Source organism: Rhinolophus sinicus, linkage group LG01 (genome assembly GCF_036562045.2).
Source record: "Rhinolophus sinicus isolate RSC01 linkage group LG01, ASM3656204v1, whole genome shotgun sequence".
In the NCBI taxonomy this organism is placed as follows: Eukaryota; Metazoa; Chordata; class Mammalia; order Chiroptera; family Rhinolophidae; genus Rhinolophus; species Rhinolophus sinicus.
The window spans coordinates 7527690-7541859 of NC_133751.1; positions in this window are offsets into that span (position 1 = coordinate 7527690).

Consider the following 14170-nt stretch of genomic DNA (forward strand, 5'->3'; position numbering starts at 1 on the left):
CGTGAAAGGTCAAATCCATAGCAGGACATGGTGGGTGGGCGGGCAATGTACTTGCCAGGGAGCTGATCAGGCAATCTCTTTCGAGGTGTGCTTTTGAGCTTGGGAAACAGCCTGAGTTTTTCTGGCCAGAAGAATAGCACTGGGCAGCCCAGCTCTCCGCAGGGTGCTTTGGTCCAGGCACAAGTCTCAGCGGGTGTCGGTGAATGCTGAGAGGCTGCAGGCGGAGAGAGCCGATGGGGCTGTATTACTCTCTTACTGGGCCTTGTCGGCCCTTAACCCACGGGGCTAATTCTTGGAAACCTCTCTCTCCTGAACCAGGGCTTTGGCTTCCACTTGACATGGACTCTTACTTAACATTATCTTTCAGGGATAGGATAAGCCAGTGCAAGTCAAAACCCCAGATGGCACTGATGTGACTTATTCAACAGATGTCATCATCCTTATGTTAAGACACAAAGCAAGTCCCCATTTGGTCCCAGCTACAAGGCATGTATGCGCGCTGCTCTCTCTAGTCTGTGTGCGGTGTGAGGCAAGGGGAAGCCCCCCCAGGAAGCAGAGGCTGGGCTTCTGCCTGGCAGGGGCCCCAGGTCTCAGGCTGGGCACTGGTAACAGTAGCTCCTGGCTCCCGTGCACATTAAGACGCTGGGGCTGATTTCCTCCTCTGTAAATGAGGGCTCGGACACAGCAGCTCTGAAGTCTCAGCCAACAATCCAAGCACTTTGTTTCCTACTCCGGGGGCAGGGGGCTGTGGGCGCAGGGCACAGCTCCAGGGCCCTTTAAGAGCCATCGTCTCTGTCCGTGGGTGGGAGATTTTAGGCACAGGGTCCAAAAAGACACACCCATGGGCTGATCTTTACAGGAACCAAACCTGCGACTGGGCCAGGGCCTTCCTGATCCCCAAACCAGTGAGTTCCGGAGGAAAAGCTCAGAAATCTCCTCCTTGTTTTGAATGCATGTGACCGCGAATGGAAACTGCCCTAAGGAAACTACTGCTCCCACTGGCAATATTTGCAGCCAACAGGGGCCATGTGCCCAAGCACCAGAGATGGGTAATGGGGGGGATGGGTGGGTAAAGGGTGAGTGGCGAGTGGATGGGTAGGTAGATGGTGCATGGACAGATGGTTGTTGGCTGTAATGGTGGGCGGGTAGATGGCGGGTGTGGTAGGTGAACAGGTGGGTAGACAAGCAAGAGGCTACTGTGAAGAAGCCATTTTCATAACAGCTTTTAGAAAGAAATGACCAAGGTTTGCAATGAACCCAGCAAACACTCTGGCTAAAGAGAAGTTAGAGAGACAAGCATTCCTCGCTGGTTTAATGTTTCCCAGCTTGTGAGTTCACTCTTCACAGAATGTGGCTCTTCAGCCAAGTTTTCACTATTTCCCAGCTGTCATTTGTAGACTTGCACAGCAGGGCCTTCCTTACCTTAGTGAACAATTCATTCATTCACCAGCTATTTATTGGTTGTCTAGCTTTTGTCAGGCACCATGCAACATGTTGGTTCTATTTTTCTTTTCCAGATGAAAAGGAAATACTTGGTCTAGAGTAAGCAGGCAAAAAGCAAGTGCGTTTATAAGCATGAACTGTGATCCAAGCTATGAAGAAAATGAGCACGGAGTAGTGAGAGAATGACGGCTTGGTCTCAGCTGGAAAACGAGTCTGAAGACCTAGAGGCCAGTCAGGGGAGGGGCAGGGAACGGGCCTCTAGGCACAGGAAACAGCCTGTGCAAAGGCCCTGCACAGGGAAAGAGCTGGTCTTCCAAGGGAGATGGGCGGCCAGTGTGGCTGAAGTGTGATGCCCACGCTGACCCCATAACCTGGTGCGCTGGGACAGGTGAGGCCTGTGATCCCAGTGTCCCTCACAAAAGTTTGGACAATCTATTTCCAGGTCATCCTGATAGTAAGCAAGAGAGAAGATGTAAGCAGCAGGTCAGAGGGGAGTGTAGGAGCTGACCCCACAGGCTGTACAAGGAATTCTGGCATTGGCGCTGTGCGCGCTGAGGAGAAACTGGATGGGGCTCTGTAACATTCCCAAGGGAGTGTCTACACTTCACGGAGGCAGCTGGGAAGTTCAAGACCAGAGATTTCCTGGTCACAAATCAAAATACATTTACTGAGTATGTCAGACATTATGTGATGCACTAGGGATTTTAAAAAGAGGAAGAGAGGACATACTGACGGCCAATCAGCACATGAAAAGATGCTCAGCATCATCGGTCGTTAGGGAAATGCACATCAAGACCACACTGAGATACCACTACATACCCATTACGATGGCTAAACTTAAAAAAAACAAAAACAAAAAAAAACACAAACAAACAAACAAATGGAAAACAACAAGTGTTGGTGGTGATGTGGAGAAATTGGAACCCTCATACATTCCTGGTGAGAATATAAAGTATGTAGTACAGCCTCTGAGGAAAACAGTCTGGTAGGTGCTCAAACAGCTACATGTAGAGCTATCAGCTATATTAGTTTGCTAAGGCTGCCATAACCAAGTACCACAGACTGTGTGGCTTAGACAACAGAAATTTATTCTCACGGTTTTGGAGGCCAGAAGTACAAGGTCAAAGTGTTGGCAGGGTTGGTACCTTCTGAGGGCTGCGTGAGAGAATCTGTTCCATGCCTCTCTCCCTGCTTCTGGTGGTCTCGGGCATTACTTGGCTATTTATAGGTGGCCATCTTCTTCCAGTGTCTTCCTTTTGTGTGTGTCTGTCACTGTGTCCAAATTTCCCTATTTTATAAGGACACAGTCACATGGGATTAGAGCCCACCCTAATGACCTCATTTTACCTTGATTACCTCTGTAAAAACCCTATTTCCAAGTAAAATTACATTCTGAGGTACTAGCGGTTGGAACTTTAACATTATCTTTTTCAGGGAACACAATTCAACCCATTAGACCGTATGACCCAGCAATCCCACTTCTAGGTATACACCCCAAAGAACTGAAAACAGGGAGTCAAACGGATGCACGTATACTAGTGTTCATAGCAGCGTTATTAACAATAGCTAAAAAGTGGAAACCCAAGTGTTCATCAGCAAATGAAAGGATAAACAAAATGTGGTCTATCCACACATGGAATAGTATTCGGTCACAAAAAAGGAATGACGTTCTAATACGTGCTGCGACACAGACGAACCTCAAAAACATGTTAATTGAAATAGGTCAGTCACTAAAGGACAGATATTGTATGATTCCACTTACATATCTAGAGCAGGCAAATTCATAGAGTCAGAGAGTAGAATAGAGGTCACCAGGGACAGAGGGAAGGGACTAGGAAGTTAATGCTTAATGTGTACAGAGTTTCTGTTTGGGGTCAGGAAAAAGATCTGGAAATGGATGGGCAAGTGGGTGGATGGTGGGTGGGTGGTTGGATGGGTGGAAGGATGGATGGATGGATGGATGGATGGATGGTTGTATAACATGAAGAATATAATTAATTGCCACTGAATTGTACATTTAAAAATGGTTATAATAGTAAATTTTACACACACACACACACACACACACACACACACACACCCCAGCAATTTTGTTTTTTTAATGGGAAGGTCTGGTCCCTGCTTTTGTGAGCTCACAGTCAGGAGTGGTGGGGTGATGGACAAATGGAACAGGGGAGGAAAGTGCCCTCCCCTCTGGAAATGTCCCTTGGTGGTGAGCTTGGTGGCAGCATCCACCCCAGAGAAGGGCAGGAAAGGGGAGGCTCCCAGGAGCCGCTGGAGACTCTGCTGGTGGCGATGGGTGTGGGAGTGAAGTCTGGGCAGGCGCACGGGCAGCTCCGAGAGACCGAGAGAACAGATAGATTTTCTATCACTGGTTTTCAAATATAAAAGCGAAACAAAACGCTGATGCTCGATGAGTGCCTTTTACATAGAAAGCTCTGCACTCTCATTTCATCCTCACTGAACGGAGACCATACTTATCAGCACACTCATCTTTCCTGAGGGAAGCCAGGGCACAGAGACCCCACGTAACTTGTCCAAGGCGACAGCTGCCCAGTAGCGGGCCAGGATCCCAGCGATCCCAGTTCTTTGGCCCCAGAGACGTCCAATAGATCCATCAAAGCGGTGGGGGTCGGGGTGTGGTGGGGGTAGGGTGGGGGTGGGGTGTTGCTCTGGCCAAGCCAGGCGGCGGGTGGGGAGCTCAGCCTGCCCCTCATCCTCCCTCTGCTGGCTGTGGTCAAGGCCCCTCCACAGAAGGTTCTGGGTTTTGCAGCTCACCCAGGACCTCCACTGCACATTCTACCAGCACTAAAGCCTGAAGTGGGCATATCCAGGGGCAGAAAGGAGACCCATGAAGAAGGACCAGTCCCGACTCCTTGGTGACACAGAGCTGAGCTGAGGACAGACTGCCCAGAGAAACCAGCTTCCCACTCAAAGATGGTGTTTGGCGGCAGCTCAACGAAGGCTCTATTTCCAATTTTCTCATTTCATTCAGCACAATAGACAACCCCACGTTGCAGCAGGAAATAGAAGTGTGGTGTGCAGTTCCCCAGGCTGTCTCCCCGGTGGGCAGACAGGCACAAGAGACCAAGCAGAAGACAGACAAAGGCTACGCAGGGCCCGGCGGGCACGACAGCACAGAGGTGGCTTCTGGGTCACCCCGCTGAGCTCCAAGTCGGCTTCCCCCCAGCGCCCAGCTGGGTCTTGCATTTTGCACAGGCTGCCAGGTTGTGTTTCTTCCATCTGCTTCATCAGCCAGGAAACGGGGGGCCCCCAGTTAAGCTGAAGCTCTGGCCTTAGAAGTAAAAATAGCCAGTGACTCACTGGAGCCCAGACCAAACAGACCCGGTTTTGTCATTCGGGCCAGGCTGCCTATGAAGCTGTCATTTCCTCCATTGCTGAAGTGGTCCCACCTCCCAGGCTGTGCAGTGGTTTGGCAGCTTACAGGTTAGGAGGTCCCGCTCTTCCTGAGGCGTTTAGCCTGGAAAAGAAAAGTCCCAAACAGGGAGGTAGTATTATCTGAAATACTGGGAAGAGGTTGCAGGCTCCTTGCTGTGGCTCAGAGGACACAACCAGAAGTGGGTTGATGCCACAGATGGGCGAACTGGCTACCTAGGCTAAGTGGATATGGACCGGCTTCCCCACAAAGTGGTGAGCTTCCCGTCACTGAAAGGGTTCCAGCTGAGCTGAGCGAGATGAAGCAGCAATGCACCGTTTCCCTGCACCAGGAGGAGGGTGGATTATCAGAAGAACTGTGGGTGGTAAAGAGCCCGCCTGGGGGCTCCATTTCCTGGAAGCAAATTCGGCTTCTGCCCCTCATATAGGCAGCGTGGGCACCTACCCTTCCAGGCTTCTGTCCCCCCTTCCCCTGTAGGGTTAAGGGAAATGGGGCAGACATGAGCCATCCCACCAGGCTGGCTGCCTCCTGCTCTGAAACACAAATCCATAAGACCCTCCCAACAATGGAGTTCTAGAATTTCACACCAACAGCAAATAACCAGTTAGTCACTACAGTTGCCATTTTTCGTCCCCAGTTTTATTGAGATATGATTGACACATGACATTGTATTAGTTTCAGGTATACAACATGATTTGATATATGTATATGATTATAATAAAGTTTAGTTAACATCCATCCCTACAGTTACCATTTTTTGTGATGAGAACTTTTAAGATCTACTCTTAGCAACTTTCAAATATACAATACAGTACTGTTAACTGTAGTTACCATACTGTGCATTACATCCCAGACTTATCTTATAGCTGGAAGTTTTTTCCTTTGACCTCCTGGCTGCAGTGGTCAAAACACTCCTCAGGTGTGCCCACCCCTCTGCTCCCTGGTGCATCGTCCTGGCCCAGCCCATCACCCCTGCCTGGACTACTGCAGTAGCCTCCTGACTGTAGTTTCCTCTACAATCCATCCTTCATGCTGTGTCCACAGGTTCTCTCTAAAATGCAGGAGAGAGCAGGTCACTGCAGTTTCCCTTCACACTTTGAATACATTCCAGCTTCTTTCCACGGCCACTGTGCTGTCTCATCACACATCATAAGCCTGCTGGTTTGCAAAGCTCCAGCCACATGGGTGTCCGTCTGTCCATTCCTAAAACAAGCCAGGCCTCCCCTACTCGGGGCCTTTCTGGCTGTTTCCTCTGCCTAAAATGCCTACCCCATCCCTCCTCCTATTTCAAGTATTGGCTTAAATGTCAGCCCTCACGCCGGCCTATGTGAATGCACTTTGAAAAACAGGTCTTCCCTCTTTTATCCTGTGCCACTGTCTGTGCACTGCTGTCCTTTGGGACCACCTGCTCCACGGAGTGGGGACCAGTCTAGACAGGAAACTGTTTCCTCTTTCACTTCCGACTCCAGTGCGCATGCCCTCATCCTCCTACTTCAGGGCCCTCTCACGGGCCGTGTCTCCATCTGCCCAGTGGGTTAGAGACGACCCAGTCCAACTCTCGTCTTATAGCTGAGGCTCAGAAAAGCTGAGCTGCCATCGGTGCCTGCATGTGGAGTGGGTTCCAGACAGAATGTCTTTCGGTTCCTTTATAGTGAAAGAAAAACCAGTGCTTGATGATGGATGAACTCCACCTGATCTCCTGGGGAGTTTCTCCTTCACCCAGATAAGCCAGGTCCTGGGACAGTTATGTGGCCACTTTATACAAAGACAGAATCCTGGTAACCTAGTGAGTGGTTGAGAGCACAGACTTCAGAGCCAGACGGCTACTAGCCAGTTAACTAGTGGTAATTTTAAGACTTGAGCAAGTTTCCTACCCTGTTCCTGCCTCAGTTTCCTCATACCTCCCAGACCTGTTGTGAGGATCCAGTGAGCTAAAGCAGTCGCTCTGGGTGCCGACATACCATGGCCACTGAAAATTAAAGAAAACCTCAACCAAAACCGGAGTCGGGAAGGCCAGTACTGGATGCTCTCCATGCCCTGCTTATCAGTGTCAATTACCTCAAGCAGGAAAACATCAGTTACAGACCCCAACGGGAATAGAGCTCCCAAACCGGAAGTGCACCTACCTTACTATTTCAGCAAGGGGCGGAAGGTTTTCCTCCTGCCCAGCAACAAGCCCACCCAATAGAAACGCCACAGTTCAGCCAATGAGAAGCCGTCATCACCGGAGCTCTTGCTTTCCTCCAATGAAATTTCATTTTTCTCTTGCTGATGACTTCCTTGTCCTACCTCCTTTCTATAAAGGTCTTGCCTCTTATGTAACCTCTGGGAGTATCTCTGCTTGCTAGACGCAATGCTGCCTGATTCGTGATTTAATAAAATCAATTAGATCTTCAAATTTTCTCAGTTAAATTTTAACACCACACAGCCAGCACTACTCAAGTTCACACTTTGCATGGCAATCGCATTCCAACAATTTAAGGTAGTTTTTTCCTGGTTTGGGTTTAGTCGCCATCTACTGGGAAACTGGTCTCCATATATTCCAGCCACTTTCCTCCCAGGTCCATCTCATGCATACATAGCACAGCCAGTTGAATCATGTCCCTCCAAATTCCATGTCCCCCTGGAATCTCAGCATGTGACCATATTTGGAAATAGGGTCTCTGCAGATGTCATTATCAAGGATCTCAAGACCAAATCATTCTGGATTAGGGTGTGACCTAATTGCAATGACAGGTATCCTTATAAGAGAGAAGACACAGAGAAGCCCACGTGAAGAGGGAGGCAGAGACTGGAGTGATGCAGCCACAAGCCAAGGGACGCCGGAAGCCACCAGAAGCTGGAAGATGCAAGGAAGGATCCTCCCTAGAGTCCCAGAGGGAGCTGACTTCTTGGTTTCAGAATTCTGGCCTCCAGAACTGTGACAGAATAAATTTCTGTTGTTTTAAAACACCCTTAAAATTTATGACAGCAGCCCTAGCAAACAAATACATATAGGTTGCAATTTTGTTTCACACCAGCTTGATGGATAGAATTTCACTTTTTTTTGGTTAGTTTCTAAGTACTGTTTTAAATGCTTGTTGACAATTGTGTGTGAGTGCCTGCCTCACTGAGCGCCCTGTAGACTAGAGAAGTGAATGATGTTGTCATTTCTGCAGCTGCTATAGGCTCACTCATGGCTCCACTCACGGCTCCCACCCCGTCCAAGGTTGGCTCCTCTGAGCATTAGTCACTTCGCCAGGGCCGTGGCCTGGCCTTCCTTGGTACCCCAGAAACCCATCTCCTGTGGGGGCAATGACTACAGCTCAAGAATCAGTTCATCTCCCACTCCAAAAAGGGTCCTAGAACCCAGCTCCGCCTCCCCCACAGTACCCCAGGACGTAGCCCACCCTTCATAGCAGGTGCTCCTTTGTCAGTGCAAATCCTGCCATCCTAAAAAAAACCATTCCCTCCCCAGTTTAGTGTGAGTTCTGTTGACACCAGCTTCTCATGGCAAAGTGTCTAATTATCAAGAAAGGCTCTTGAGATATTAATTTTATAGCTTCTGGCATCTTAAAAGGTCAAATAGGATGAACAATGTGAGCCCCAAAGATTGGTTTTAGACCCAAACCCCATTGCACATGCACTGAGAGGGGTCACGTTCAGTGGTGAAGGTGATGGAGGTCTGGAAAGGAGTGATAATGGCTGAGGTGTTTTGAGGCTCACTCCGGGAGCACCCTGCACTGTGCATGCACTCCACCCATGGGTTCTCATTTAATCCACACCCTAAGTCTGTGAGGCAGGGGTTTTCTGTCACCTCATCTTACAGTTGAGAAAGGCAAGACTCAGAGAGGTTAGGCAACCCTGGGTCACACAGCCGGGGCCGAGCCAGGATTCAAGCCCAGGCAGGCTGGCCGGCCTCAGAGCTGTGACCTTCACCCTGCGATTGCTGAGAACCTGTGCTCTGTTGGGTTCAGCAGCGCAAAGTTAACTCACAGGTGATTTGGGTGGTTCCTGCTCACAGGAAAGCACTTCCATGCTCTTGCAGTGGTTCCTGAATTCTCTTTTGGAGCTCTGCGGAGTATCACGTGTTCTCATTTTGTTCATTAGGATATTCGGATGGAGAAGGGGCATTCTTCTAAATGTCTAGACCAAAGTAGCTGTGGATGAGGGATCCAGACTCCCCGCTGTCAGGGTCCAGTCTGTTGGTCAGCGTGCCAGGCTACGTGCATTCTCAATTCCCAAGGTTGGACCAAGTTGGTGGTTGTAATGGTTCATGTGTCAATTTGTAGGCGATTTTTGGATGAGATTAACATTTACATCAATGAACTTTGAGTAATCTTTGCCCTTCATAATGTGGGGGGGCCTTGTCCAATCAGTTGAAGAACTGATAGAACAAGAAGTACCGTCTTCCCAAGCAAAATGGAATTCTACAGCAACTGCCTTCAGGCTTCCTCTGCACCTTTGGCTCTCCTGGATCTCCACCTGCCAGCCGTTGGATTGCAACTGCGACATTGGCTTTCCTGGGCTTCCAGGCTGCCAGCCTACCCTGTGGATTTTGGACTTGCCAGCCTCCTTAATTACATGAGCCAATTTCTTTTAACAAATGTCTTTCTCTCTGTGTATGCATTCTTTTGGTTCTGTTTCCCTGGAGAACCCTAACACAGTGATTAAATATCTCCTCAGCTATCACTCAATTTCTCCCATCAGAAAATGGAAGTCTCAGCTTAAGAGGAAGGTACACAGCTATTTCACTCAGTCCTTTCAACCAGGAGGCAAGCGCTGGATCCCTATTTTATAGAAATTGACATAAAATGTGCAGTCACATAGCAATTCAGCAGTTGAGACAGAATGAAACCCCCACGCTTTCTAGCTCCCAAGTCCATGCCCTTCCCACTGTGCTGGTGACTGTCCCCCCTTCTCCGCCCTTCACACTGTCCCACACACACAGCAGCCATGTTGGCAGGGAAAGCCCCACAATCATTTGATTACGTGCTTCAGGTCCCTTGTCACCATCAAGGACGACTCTCTCCAGTCTTCCATCTATGCAGCACCGTGTGGTATAAGGCCCAAAATTAACATGATGCGCTGGCTTGATATCTAAAACTGGAGGGGCCTGGAATGACCTCACCACAATTCCCCTTCCACTCTGATCCCGAGGATGTGGTCCCAGAGCCAAACAACCCTCCTGTCCCAGCACAGGGCCTGCTTATCCCTGGGTCGCGTATTCAGCTCCCTGTCAGCCCACAGGGAACATGACATCAGACTTCACCTGCTGTCCTACTCCTTGGTTTTTGCACTGGAACATCTTTCCTTAGCAGTGGAGGTCCTGCCAACAGCCGCCTAACATTCCTCCGTACAGTTGTACTATAATTTAGCTGATCTCCTATTGGTGGACACTTAAGATGATTTCCAGTCTTGTTTGTCATCTCTAAATATTGCCAACAAATGTTTGTGCACGTATCACTGTATAGCTGTGAGGCACAGCGGAAGTTATATGTGTTGCTAATGTAGAAAAATGTCATTAAGGTCCTTTGGTTTACAAATTAGTAAGAAACCTTTTTGAGGTTAGCTTCTTCAAATTCATTATACCTGTGACATAAACACCTTTTAAACCCATTACATGTATGTAAAGTTCCCATGTAGTGCTCTGGCTGGATATATGGCATGGATTGATGTAACTCATTGGAACAACAAAACAGCAATTATATATAAAGTAATAAACATGAAAGTGTATGGCAAATATACTACTTTCATAACAATGGGATTAAAAATCCTTTCATAAAAAAACAAAATGTGACAGCGGAGTGAAGGGCTGGCAATATCGCCCCCTACTGGCTTATTCGAGTACTCGTCCATCAGGAACAAATTCATCGTTTCCTCTGACCACAGTTCATGACACAGGCCCCCACTGTGTGGAACTAGCTTTGGGACTGGCTTCAGTAACACAGCACCTACTCATTCCTACAACTTTTGGGTAGAAATAGAGTGACACTGGAGCCAAGTGGCAAAGCTTTCTTCAAGATTCAGCCTCCTCCTGGGTAGCTGAATATGTATTTCTCATGAAATCAGTAAACCCCAATTATTTTAACTGCCCTTCACTGACTTACCTTCCAGGTTTCACATCTTGCTAACCAGTAGTTCTCAACGCTGACTGCCCATCGAATCTGTTTTGTTCAATGCATGTGCCTGGCTGGATGTCTCCCTCACCCACAGAAGCTGATTCTGGGGCCTGGACAAAGCCTAGCCTTGAGTTGGTTTTGTTTTGTCCGTAAAGCACCACAGGTGATTGAGGCATGGGCGGCTGGGGGCCCCAGATGCTGCCAGCTGCATGTACTTGGTGGGCAGGTAACAAGGAGAGAAGAGGAAGTTACGAGAAGAGCAGGCCTGGAGGGCGGACCCCAGCTGACTTCCTCCCAAGCACACAGTTTTCCAAGGACCGGCCAAGCGTGCTGACCGAGGGCAGAGAGACCCAGAGTTATTTCAAAGACTTGTTGTTACACTTGAAATGCCTTTCTCAGGTAACGTTCTGACAGAGACATCAAGTGGTTTTGGGTATTGAGAAAAGACAGTATATGGACCCCACATAATCATTAGTGAGCATTTGTTACCACAGCTTTAAAAGGGACAATATGTGTTGCTTCACAAGTCTCTTGAAGCCAAAATTTGAGACAAATGGGACTTCTTACTTCTATAGGGGATCCAAGTTAGTATTTTTCTCTCCATGCTGACTGTGTTTGTGCTGACGAAGGTAAGACTTCAGGCTAGAGGGCCCCCCCACCACTTCATAAACAATGCTCCCCTCTAGGTCTGCCCGCCATGGGCCAAAGCGCATCCAAGCCCACTCTGAGGAGGCGGGCTGAGTGGCCTGGGGAGCCTTCAAGCCCAGGCAGCCCTAATACCGGGCAATCCAGTGGGGACAGTGACCTCCAGTGGCCACGAGAGTACGTGTGTGAACACAGCTGCCTGCTACTTCAGCATACCGTGTTTCCCCGAAAATAGGACCTAGCCGGACCATCAGCTCTAATGCGTAAAAACTAATATAACACCTGGTCTTATTTTACTATAAGACCGGGTCTTATATAATATAAATAAGACCGGGAATAGAATAGAATAGAATAGAATAGAATAGAATAGAATAGAATAGAATAGAATAGAATACCAGGTATTATATTAATTTTTGCTCCAAAAGACGCATTAGCGCTGATGGTCCAGCTAGGTCTTATTTTCGGAGAAACATGGTAGGAGGGGAGGGAAGTGACACCTGGTTTAAATTAATCCCATTTCTCATTTCCATCATCCTATCTGTTCTTTTCCAGTCTCCCATATAAAAGTAGGCAAAGTCCAAGTTTTTAGAGCTATAAAGAAACTTCCTCAGATGAAGTAATTTGTAAGAACACACACAGACACACACACACGTGCCAGGTGAGCGGCCACAGACTGAAATACAGCAAAATAACACAGAAGGGAAGCTGCAAGATACTGGGGACTCCAGGTGGGGAAGGGGGCAGACCATCATCCTCCGTCACCACCTTCTCCCCACTTGGAAGTTTCCAGAGCCAAGGACTAGGGTCCTTTGTTGTTTAAAGGGACACTGACAACTAATTTGGTAAGGATCCACACAGCACTGTTAAAATGCAGGTGTGCTTTTAGCAAGGACAACAGAAGTGGCTGCAGTGGGGCGGAAGGAGTCCAGGGAGGACTGGGTGTGACTGACGCTCCTGCCCATGGCACACCTTTCTGACTTCTTCCTGCTTGACAAGGCCCTCATGATGGCCTGGGCCTGGTCACCCACTGTGGGCCCTGAGAACGCACCACACACATCCCTGCCCACAGTGGGCCCCGGTGTATAATGGTGGCTTCACCCTCTACTGCCCCCTCTCCTCTCTGCTGCTGCCCGGGCAGCCCGGCCAGCTTTCCTCCCTCAGACACACAGGCAAGGGGAGGGCCCTGGTCCCCATCGTCACATTCCCCGGTTAGGGGGAACACAGTTCAAGTTCTCCCAGCAATCTGCCCAAGCCTCACCTGCTTCTAGCTACCTAACAGCAGGGATCCCTGACAGCAGAGCTGCCAGATACCCTGGCAAAACTGCACCAAAAACAAACAAAAAACCCCATCCAAGTACAGATCCAGAATGCTGAGACAGTTCTCACACAGCAGCCATCGTTAGGAGGAATACAGCCCGACTGACCTCCAGGCAGCGCTCCTTTACAAAGGTCCACCCAGCAAACACCCAGGTGGAAGCCCTTGCGGACCAGGACCCTGAGGTAACACGCCTGACCTTTTACTACGATTCTATAATGTACATTCAAGGTGACAGCTCACGAACAGGCAGTTATAAACACACACCTCAGGCTGAAGGGGGTTCCTGTGCCCCCCACCCCCATTACTGCTGCACAAGAGACAAACCCAAATAGGGCTTATCCATGGGTGTGGCCGGGGAAACAGGCCCGCTCGCCGAGAACACAGGACCCACCACGATCACCCCAGTTTGCTCAGGGGTCAACGACAACATACAGCTTACTCCAGCCACAGGACGTTTAAGACAATCTTTTTTTTCTCTGAAGAGCTGATGGCATTGCCTAAGTTTGGCCTAAGTCTCCTAAGTTAGGAGATAGCCTAAGTCTCCTAAGTTTGGCAGCCCTGGTAAAGCTTTTCTGTCAGTCAGCAGTGAACCAGAGCATAAGTAAGAAAAAGCATCCAGTGGACATGCATTTATCAGAAGAGACATGTCGAGCGAAAGCTTTTTCTCTTCTCATTTCCCAGTCATGGCCGCGCGTCAGAACTATTCAAGGAGGCGTGAAAGAATCCTGATGCTCAGACCACGTCCCGAGCCAATTAGGCCAGACCCCCTGGCAGGGAGATCCAGGTATCAATATTTTTGTCAGCTGTTTGAGTGATTTAAATGTGTGGCTAAGGCTGGGACCCCCTGATCAGAGCAGATGCTGCCTGACACTGAAATGTCTCACACTGAATGCAGCTTACATGTGTCTTGCTACAAGCCTGCATCATTCATCTTCCTGTTCTCTGCTCTCAATCATCCCTAGTTTCCTACTTTCCCATCTAAAAGGGAGGCAAATCCTTCTCCTGGTTAACCAGGTTATGAATTAAGGAACAAACTGATACACTTTTCAAGTTCTTTTTTGTCCCTGCTGCTGTGAGCTAAAAAGAGCCCATCCTCCCATTCCTGGTCAGCCTTCCTGTCAGGCTTGGTGGGCGGGGCCCTGGACTGTCACACTGTGATTGACATCTGCCAGATCTGGAAGCCCTCGGGTGATGTCTGTGGATAGGGAAGCCCTGCGTGCAGCACCCACATTTACAATGACTTTGTGTTCATTATGTCAGTGATAC